At 33.8% G+C, this 9,989-nt stretch overlaps 1 long non-coding RNA gene and 1 pseudogene across 7 annotated transcripts; both read right to left on the reverse strand.

Moving 5' to 3' along the window:
• Positions 1 to 270: 270 nt before the first annotated feature.
• LOC147480967 (uncharacterized) lies at positions 271 to 7,686 on the reverse strand. Of its 6 annotated transcripts, none has more exons than XR_015206664.1 (9): positions 6,738 to 7,686; positions 6,091 to 6,224; positions 5,610 to 5,723; positions 4,660 to 4,690; positions 3,051 to 3,234; positions 2,863 to 2,960; positions 2,412 to 2,517; positions 2,192 to 2,272; positions 271 to 521 (listed from the first exon to the last, which is right to left on the reverse strand). It is a non-coding gene; the product is annotated as an uncharacterized LOC147480967 (long non-coding RNA). The 6 variants fall into 6 exon arrangements; XR_015206665.1 differs by lacking the exon at positions 271 to 521 and adding an exon at positions 1,466 to 2,099; XR_015206663.1 differs by lacking the exon at positions 271 to 521 and having other exon boundaries at positions 1,466 to 2,272; positions 6,738 to 7,685.
• Positions 7,687 to 8,022: 336 nt separating this feature from the next.
• On the reverse strand, positions 8,023 to 9,526 carry LOC147480968 (protein WHAT'S THIS FACTOR 9, mitochondrial pseudogene; annotated as a pseudogene). Its single transcript, XR_015205452.1, has 3 exons — positions 9,380 to 9,526; positions 8,212 to 8,976; positions 8,023 to 8,092 (listed from the first exon to the last, which is right to left on the reverse strand). The product of XR_015205452.1 is annotated as a protein WHAT'S THIS FACTOR 9, mitochondrial pseudogene (transcript).
• Between the last annotated feature and the right edge of the window lie 463 nt (positions 9,527 to 9,989).

A 9,989-nucleotide genomic window follows, 5' to 3' on the forward strand; every position in this document is an offset into this window, starting at 1 on the left:
TACCATCTACTAACATGCTAAAGTTGTAGGAAAAATTGGATTGGCTTGCCTTGTACCCGTATTTTACAAGTATTAATATCTCGCAATCAAAATCTAATGTTTATTAGTAATGTATAGAATTGAAAGAAAAATAGTAGTTTGGCAATTAAGTTCAAGTCTACTTACCAAAGTTGCCCACTCTCCCACAAAGTAAGTACCAACTGTGACATGCAAACGAAAGTTGTTTTGTGTTATATCCTGATTTTGTAAGTCACCCATTCAAGCAATAAATAACCATAACTCAACATACATATCCTATATCGGCTTAAAGATAAATAAACTTAATGGAAACTAAGTCGCCTGTAATCTTGATATTTAAACCTAAAAAATGAAAAATAATATAGTCTGAAGATAAAAACTAACAATGGTTTTAGATTCAACATTGTCGTCCCACAAATTGAGAGTGAATTCGCAGAGATTGATGTTTCCCGCAACCATGTAGTTCATATGTGAAAGAGTCACCGGTATAGTCTTTTTGTTTTCTGTCCCAAAAAAAATGAATAACCATCTATCAAAATTGCTAAATTGAACTATATTTTGCCACTTGAAACGAAGAAAATATAAGAAGTTCACCACAAATTAAAAGGAAATTAAAAGAAGAAGATCAAAATCATTGTACATACCTACAATGCTTTCATTTCAACTTTTTTCCCATTTTGAAAAATACCCACCAACCAATTCCTTGCAATAGTATAAATTTTCAATAGAAAATAATAATAAGTAGAACTACTAATTGATACTTGCAATCACGTAGGTTTTCTCCAACATACAAAGAGAAAACATTTTCACAAAGAAATAATTTTTTTTGGGACGACCTGTTTTACAAAGATTACAATCACGTATGTTCTCTCCAACATACAACGTTGGAGAGGATTGATGCAAAACGCAAAGGGGTTGCAATCAACTAATTGGTAAACAAATTGCGATAAGAAGGGAGAAAGATTAGTCCACCTAGAAGCTGAATAACCAGCCACCGTTTTTTGAACCATGTCTTAGGCCTAGGCAAGTCGTCTAGGCATTGCCTAGCGCCGAGCCTAGGTCATTTTTGAGAATACTACATTATACCACAAATTAAATCACTAATTTGAGTTCGTTTGCAACAACAATACACTCATGCATTTTCAACAACCCATTGAGAATTTTGTCTTTCGAAAAAGGAATGGATAAAGGAAAGTGAAGCCATCACCCCAGTTAAAAATACTCCTCATTATTGGAATCGTTCAATCACAAATTACTTCATATATGACAATACGATGAGTTTTGACAAAGAAATCAACACAATCATTAAAAGGAACTTCTCTAAGTTAACTAATAACAATACCTATACAATGATCATTACAATAATTAAGCATAATACTTGTCATTCCTTCCAAATATATATATATATATATATATATATATATATGAATGTGAATGTGAATGTGAATGTGTTAGTTAGATTGGGAAAAGGCTATAAGGTTTAACTATAATAATTTATATCTCATGAAAATTCAACCAAGGAAAGGTCTCCATATGAATTAGACCTACAATTCCTCCACAACTTCAAATTGGGCAGATTCACTGGCAAAAGAACCCATTGGTTTGCCACCAATCTCTCATTCGTTTAAAAAATAAATAAAGCTAACCAAGGACAGACTCAAGGAATAACTTCAGTGTTATAGATATGCTAAGCTAGATGAACATGCAGAGGAGGCATATTGAAAATCAACGCAGTATATGATCTCAATGAATTTCGGAATTATTTGGTTTTTATAATTTTTAAAATTTCAATTTATCCTCCCTGTACACCTAGAAAATTGATAAGGAGATGTGAGAATCACTTGCAGGACCTATTAGTAGCCTGCCACTGTCAAAAGTATAAAACAAATTAAGCCTTCTTGGTAATAAATAATAATCAAGCAAGATGATGAGTGACCAATAAGCTACAGGCCTACAGCTACCAATGACATCTTATTACTTTTACCAATGTGTACATTCGAATAAGAGAATACCAACTTGGAATTCATCAAACACTTCCTAAGCTGGTTTCCATTTCCAAGTGATGAATTATGATTCAACCACTGAAATAGTAGAGTGGTTCCAAGTTTCAATTAAACCTTTCACTAAATATTGTAATACAACACATACATAATATGATTGTAAACTCAGTTACCTTTCAAAGCACCTAGACTTTCTTCGGTCATTCATGCTAACTTACATCAACACCATAAGGTTCCATAACCCATGTGATACTCTGTGTAGAAACCAACAACGTAACTTAGATTTAAAATCAAAAACACTTTTACATTAACGTAATCCAAGTAGCAATTGATCGAGGACTGGAGGTATAACCAAATATATATAACACCGCTTAATAAAATTGAGCATATCACCTAAAGTCTCCAACTTAATTTCATCTTCATTGAAATGGCATCTTTTGAATTCATAAAAAGGTCCCTTGCCAAATTTCCCATCACCTCTGACCATAAAGGTAACTGTCTGAAATATTAAGAAAGTGATATATGTAAGAGACCATTTCATGTAAGGAACATATTCAAGGTCTCTAGTCATCACTGGTGATAGTACATCATTTAACAAATGACAACAATCAATAACCAAAACTGAAATGAAGAAACGACAGTGTAGTAACTTATACACTCACTAATTGATCTTTTACTACGCAATGACTAAGAAATTGATTGAGAATTAAGGTACTGTAGAAGATCTATCAACCAATTGACAATAATATGCAATCACTAAATATAATGACTTAAACATTGATAAGGATGATATAATAACTGCATCTTAAAGAAAAAAAATTGAGCGAAGAGATAGATATGTAACCTTGTGTTCTTTGGAAGTGGAGATTGTTTGCTCAATCTACAACATCAGCAAACAAATCATCTGACTATGGACTCAGTACAAACATATTTTTTTCTTCCCTGCAAACAAAAGATGGAAAAATATCAGAGACATTTTTTGGGCTGATGACTTTAGTATATGTCAAGTCTGGGGATGAAAATAAGTGGTACCTTGCTTTCCACCATAGGGGCATGGATCCATGCATGGCCAGTGTAGAATGCTTTTGAACCGATCATTCCCATAGTTTGGAGAGCTAGTCACTTGAGTGGAAAAGAAAGGAGAGGATATTTCCATTGCCAATACTCTTTTTCCAAATTCAAGACAAATCCCTCGACATGTCTCGAACATTCACACCTGTTTACAAACACCTTGAGAAAAAGATTGATAGTTCAAGGAAATTGTTGAGATGTAAAAAACCTATTATATGCTATCCCATATAAAACAATATATAATAGTAAAGTAATAATCTAAATTAATAAAAACCCAAATATAAAAGAATGTATTAAACGAATAAAGAGGGGGGGGAGGGAGTGGCAGGTCAACATAGTGGTTCTAGAAGACTTGCCTATTGAACATGAGTTGTGATTTTCATTAAACATGAAGAGTAAATTTGGCCAAATATCAGAACAACAAGACTGGTGACATCTGATAGTAAATTGAACAGGGAAATTATTTGGTCATGAAAAGATATATGATAGAAAACAAAATTAATTATTCTAATAGATAGTCAAGTCAATTTGGGCAGTTCTTCTGGTTTACAACATGGATTCCATAAACTTACAAACACTATACCTTGACCCATGATTTTAAAATAGGTAAAGGAGGTAGCAAAATATTTTCTATCATATATAAATTCAAATGTGCCTAGTGAGTGACTATCCGATTGTCATAACATTAAGGAAGATAATCTTTTGTATGTAATTTGAAACATAATAACTTCTGAACACGAAATTCCAAGGCTGTCTAAGGAGTGTTTGATAAACCTTTTCAACTTATTTTTTCGTTATAGTTCCAACTTTGACATCAGGACCTGAAACAGAAGTCAGTTTAAAAGACATAGACATGAGAGATTCTTTAACCTCTCAATTAAAATTACTGCAATAAGCAAAAGAAGGGGAATTCGAATACGTAAATCCCATTAACTCGTGTTCATGTGCACTTTTACATCTACTTCAAGTCTTCAACGGTTAAGACATCCACATCTAACATAGAACAAAGAAAACTATTTAATAAGACATTCCCAATGCTAAAATTTATTCTTTTCACCATTTATTAAATTTGAATAATTTGTTGGTGGAATTCGAAGAAACTATTGTTAAGGAAAGATTAAGTATGGGAAGACATCAATATGTACAACTTGGAGTGAAAGTGAAAGAAAGATGAAAAAAAAAAAAAAAACTATGAATGTTTTCACAACTACTGTATCACAAAAAAAAAATTAATGAAACCATTCTAATCTTACAGCCCAATGAATTCATTAGTAACAACATGAGAAACCAAAGAAACTGTTACATAAGTGTTGCAATTTGCCAAAATGAGAGAAAATATGCTTTTTTAGAGGTAAAAATGATGAGTAGTAATTAAAACTTACACCAATAGTTTTTGAAAATAATTTTTGGTCGTACAATAAAGTTCTAACGGAAAAAAGATATTAGAGTAGTGAAACATTTCATCAAATAGAAAAGACCTGATCAAGTTGTTAAGAATGAAAAAAAATTCTCCAATAACGATCTTCAAGGAAAGGAGTATTTTGACGATTTGTGTAAACAAAAGCAATACCTATTATGGACAAAGAATTCATCCTCAAATCCTGCAATTAGTGGAGAAGATACCAATTTAGTGCATAAAAAAGAATTGAGAAGAAAAAAAATAATCATGAAAGTATGTTAAACTGACTCGAATTTAATCAGAGGAGTGAAGTGAACAGATTCAAAGCTTGATTGTTGGGCAACTAATATGTTTTGTAAAAGAAGGAAATATGTTGTAAACATTTGTAAACACTACCACAGAAGCTTCACAATGATTTGCCTGTTATTGGATTCAATATTCAAAACTAAAAAATAAAACATAAAACCCAATCAGTAAATAGAATCCAATCAAGAGCAAAATGAGTAATAAAAGCCAATCAAAATCTTTTGGAAACAAATATTTAACGTGCCTGTTATATTTCTACAATACAAAGACTGACTGAATCTACCGCTCTCAACAGTATCAAACACCAAGCTAGTTCCATGCCAAACTTGAGAATTATTGGTTTTTCAAAATCATCAAATACCTGATAAAAATGGAAATGCTAATTATCGAACAAAAAAAAAAACACATTTGTCCATTAACACAAATACCATAAATAGTTATTAATTGACTCAAATCCTGCTAGTTCAAAATTCCTACGCAATATCATTTGAATCTTGTTTCAAACTACTAAGTAGTGTACCACTACTCATTTACTCTCATTAGTCATTACACACGCATGCAAAACATAACAGAAGCAAAGGACGCTAAATAAGAAGTTAAAGCTCCCCAAAACTCCAAATCAAGACATATACAATACCATTTGAACAAAACAAAATAGAGCAACACTGAAAATCGATAAAGTTCGAACAGAGAGAGAAATCAAGTTATTGAACTGACCTCAAACAGCGATCTTAAGTTGCTATAATTCTAATTGACAGAATCCCTCCAAGAAAATTTATAATGAGAAAAAGAAAAAAAGGAAGAGAAAAATTTACCGTTGCTGAGGAAGGAGTGAGAATAGAGGAAATGAAAGCAACAAATAAAAATGGGAAATTGGAGGGGTTCAGAAGTTCTCCAATTGTTAAAAATTCGTCTTTCCCTGCATCAACCTGAACAAAATATCATTATCAGAGTCAATATCACATAATAGATCAATCCAAAAATAGGATGAAAATACAACAATGGATACACGGGACATGCTACTTGTGAAGTTTGATATGCAAAGCCCGAGGTCAGATTAAAAAAAGCAATAGTCACAAAGATAGACGCAGGGTGAGGACACACAAAACGGTGCTACAGAAACATAGAGTTATGCAGCAATCACTTACTGAAGCACAACTTAACAACTAATTTATGGTGTTATTGTAAATCACACAAATCCCACTCGTTTCAATGATTCAAAAACAAAAGCTCACCCTATTAAAAAAAAAAAAAAAAAAAAATCTACAATAGAGATCTGGACTTTGAGGAAAGTACCTTAATAGGATAAGCAACGCCACTGTCAATGCCAATTTCAGATTTGGAAGGAAAACGATTAAAAGGCGCAACAGGTGTGTATTCTCCTTGAAAAATTCATTAGTCAGTTGCGCGCATGCTTTTGGAACTCGTTACTGCCATAAAGAATACACTTCAATTCCTACCAGAGTTTCAGATAGTGGCTTCTTGTAAATGGGTGCCCAAGAAAAGCGAAGTTGCAGCCGCTGTGGTGATGGCCATGGCTTGAGGCTAATGTGTACCAAGTGTGGTGGTAATGGTGGAGAATAAGAAGTGGTATGGTGATGAAGAGTGGATTTATTGGAGATTGAGGATTCAATGGACTTCAGGCCGCGAGTTTTGCAACATTAAGATCTAGGCAATAGAAGACTTAAAGAAACCACAAAGACATCATTCAAAAAAAAAGAAACCTTGTCTCATGCTAGAGCAAAAAATATAATTACAAAGCAGATGTTGCACCCAACGCGTAAAGCAAAACATGACGGTGATAAAGTATAGCATAAGAGATGTCCTAGAATAAATGGGGAAATTATAAATGTAACACGGTGTAATGAAGATCCATAGCATACACGATGCGTGTCCTAGAATAAACGGTAATAAAAAATGTAAAGGGTATAAATACAACTTACTAAGTGATCTTTAAGCAAGGAAGCCATGCTGGAAGAGAATAAGGGATGAAAGGGGAAGATAATTGCTCCTTATTGGATATAGATTAATTTAGGAGTTCTACCCTTCTTGAGTTCATTCGATAGATGAAAACCTTGACACCTCCTATAATCCCCATAGCAAACTCGTCATTTTGTGGATGAAAAGCCAGTGCACGAAACAAATCTCCACATTTTAATATCCCTGGAAACTCTTTTCTCAAGATTTCATCATCAATAAAATGCTTCAAAGACCAACCAACTTTGTCGCTAAGGATCCATATTCTGAATTGAGTCCGATTTGTTTCAAAAAAACACGGTGCTCCAGATGATACTCCTATGCATCCACTCCGCCAATAACCGGAAATTGGGGGCAGTTCCATAACATGTATGTCTTCTGTTTCCAAATCACAACGGCACAAATGCGACTGGTTCCAGAGGTAGACAGATCCATTTAACAAAGTTTTACGATTTTGCGGACAGGACCCATTTAGACAATGAGCCATTGCAGACTTCTTCCATTGTACTAATTTTGAACAATATATATCCACTACTAATTCATTTACTTCCCATGTAATGAAACAAAACACCTTAAACTTGATTCTTCTGAAACGAAACTCTGTTTCAACGTCGTAACAATACAAAACAATTTGTCTAATGGAATGCGAGTGAGCTGGTTCGGGTAAATACATCCATTCCTTGGTTAAAGGGTTACAGATGATATAACGAAAGTAGTAAGGAACTAAAACATCACCTAAGTTTAGCTTTTCGGCGCAAAGCTTTTTTTCTCTTTTGGTTTTGGTTGTATGTTTTATTGTTTTTAGCTAGGTTAGAGAGAGGGTGACGATGGTTTTTCTCGGCTTCCTTGTTTTTTTGGACTCTTGGCATTTAAGTATTCAACTGGGCGAACAATTGAAAATAGGAGAAAATGGCGTGTTTTTTCTTTTGTTTTGCATTGATTGCAAAAAGCTGATGTGTCCACCTTAGAGAAAAAAGGGGATGAGAGAAAAAAGGGGATGAGGTGGCTTCTTGGGAGTATTCTCAACTACTCAGTATTAATGGTCTTTGATAGAAACAATTCTGAAAATGATATAAACGTATTAATAAACAAAAAAAAAAAAGGAAAAATATCAGTTATGCCTCATACACTCATCTGTCCTAACCTTAAGATTGTTCTTATTGTTAAACAAGATCTCACAATAGATTAAACAAGTACATAGTACTAGAAGTTGCTAAAGTTTAGCGATGAGTTCAACAGTTTCATTAGATGTTATAGAATACGAAGAATTGCACTACGGTATGTTCCAACTTGATGAGAAACGGCAAAAATAATTTCATATCTGTGTTATAATTACAAAGCAAATATAAGAGCTTCACCTTCGCTTTTTCAAAGACACCATATCCATATCTCATCGTATTTAATTTACCAAGTTCAAACCGACAGGAATTCTTTTCTTGCCTTGTTCTCAGAAGTAAAGCATCTGATTTCTTCATCAATCTAATGTACTTTTCCCTCTCATTCAAAACCGGATGGGCTTCAATTGCTGAATCATGATCATATGCTTCTTTAAGAATTGTAGTGCAGGTCTTGTTCCTCAATGAAAGATAAAATATGTGTGGGTGGCGATCAAATGCCTTGTAGAACTTCTGAGGCAAATCCAAATAAGTACGAAGACACAAAATTTTCTTCCTCTCTGCAGAATGATCAACGAAGAGACCAAGCAATTCATGAAGAACGCCTAAAACCCGTTTCTCAAAAACATCACAACTTCGATTCAAATTCAAACAGTCTTCATACGGCGATACATAAGGAAGCTTTTGAAACTCATCTAACCAGTTTGAAATCTTCACTTTCAATCTCAACCCCTTTGATGGATAAAGAAGAAACACAAGTGGCATCAACAAATCATCCAAACACACTCCTCTCTTCACAACATTTCTCTGCAATGTAGACAACACCTTCTCACAACTATCAACACTCAATCCTCTTAACCCGTCTCCCATATCAACTAAACTAAAAGACGAGTCCAAATACTCTTCCGGGTCTTTCAAATATTCATCTGGTAATCCTAAATACCATTGCATTCCTTTAACAATCTTCAAAGGAAGCTTCCTCCCTTCAGACATCAATATCAACCTCTTCAGTCCATCAACTATATCCTCTCTCCGCTCTCTATAAACAAGTTCCTCCTCATTATGAAGCTTAACAACTTCTTTAGTCAATCTAAACCAAGGCAAATTATACTCACGTCCTACAAACTCTTCGAAAAATCGAAGGGTATTGTCTTAAAAACTTGGCCACTTTTATAAGTACATCTAACTCTAGCCCTCGTTTCGAAACGGTAGAAATGGGTATACATTTATCTGATTCTTGAACAATGCAGTTTTTAAAGCAATGATTGGTTTTAATTCTTGGGATTTATAAATAGTTTCAATGTTATCATAAAATGAATCTTTCTTCCATTTCATTTTCACATCTACATAAGTTGCTTTCTGTGTGTAGTTGGGAATAATAAGTTGTTGGGATAATTGGGTTCGTATTAAATTTTTTTGTGATTTAAGATTGGGTTTAGTTATGAACATGGTTTGAGATTAGAAATGTAAAGGGTTGGTTTTAGGAAACTGACCTTGACTCGTTCATACATCTTTCAGCCGGTCTAGCAAGTGTGGCAACCTACTTCCCTTTAACCCAAAATGATTTTGATTGATTCCAATAGATTAGAAAAGTGCCTGAAGAGGAGTGGAGGGATCTTCATTTTGATTTTACTTTGTCTTTGATTGGAAAAAAATTGGATCGGATTCGGATATAACTCTAAAAACCAATCCGTTCCAAAAGTTTCGATATATAGTCGATCCGAAATTTCTGATATTATTGCCGATTTATTTCAAAAATATGTACTTATAGACTAATAAATCTCCACTGTCCACTTGATTAGATCCCCACCGTTCATTCATTTTCTAGTTTTTGTACTTCCAAAACTAAAACAAACAACATAACCTAGCTCCTGACATGTGAAGTCTTGGTTTGTAACATGTAAAGGCTAGCTCCTGACATATAAAGTCTTGGTTTGTAACATGTAAAGTAGTCATGGTTTGTAACATGTAAAAGCAAGTCCAATGGGGGGCTATATGGGCTACTAAAGGGTCATATAACACCCTAACCACAAAAATGTCATTCCAATGGGAAAGGGTCTTAAATTTGGAAGGAGTAAAAAACCAAGCCAAAGTTAACACCTT

The sequence above is a fragment of the Coptis chinensis genome, chromosome 8 (genome assembly GCF_015680905.1).
Source record: "Coptis chinensis isolate HL-2020 chromosome 8, ASM1568090v1, whole genome shotgun sequence".
Taxonomy (NCBI): Eukaryota; Viridiplantae; Streptophyta; class Magnoliopsida; order Ranunculales; family Ranunculaceae; genus Coptis; species Coptis chinensis.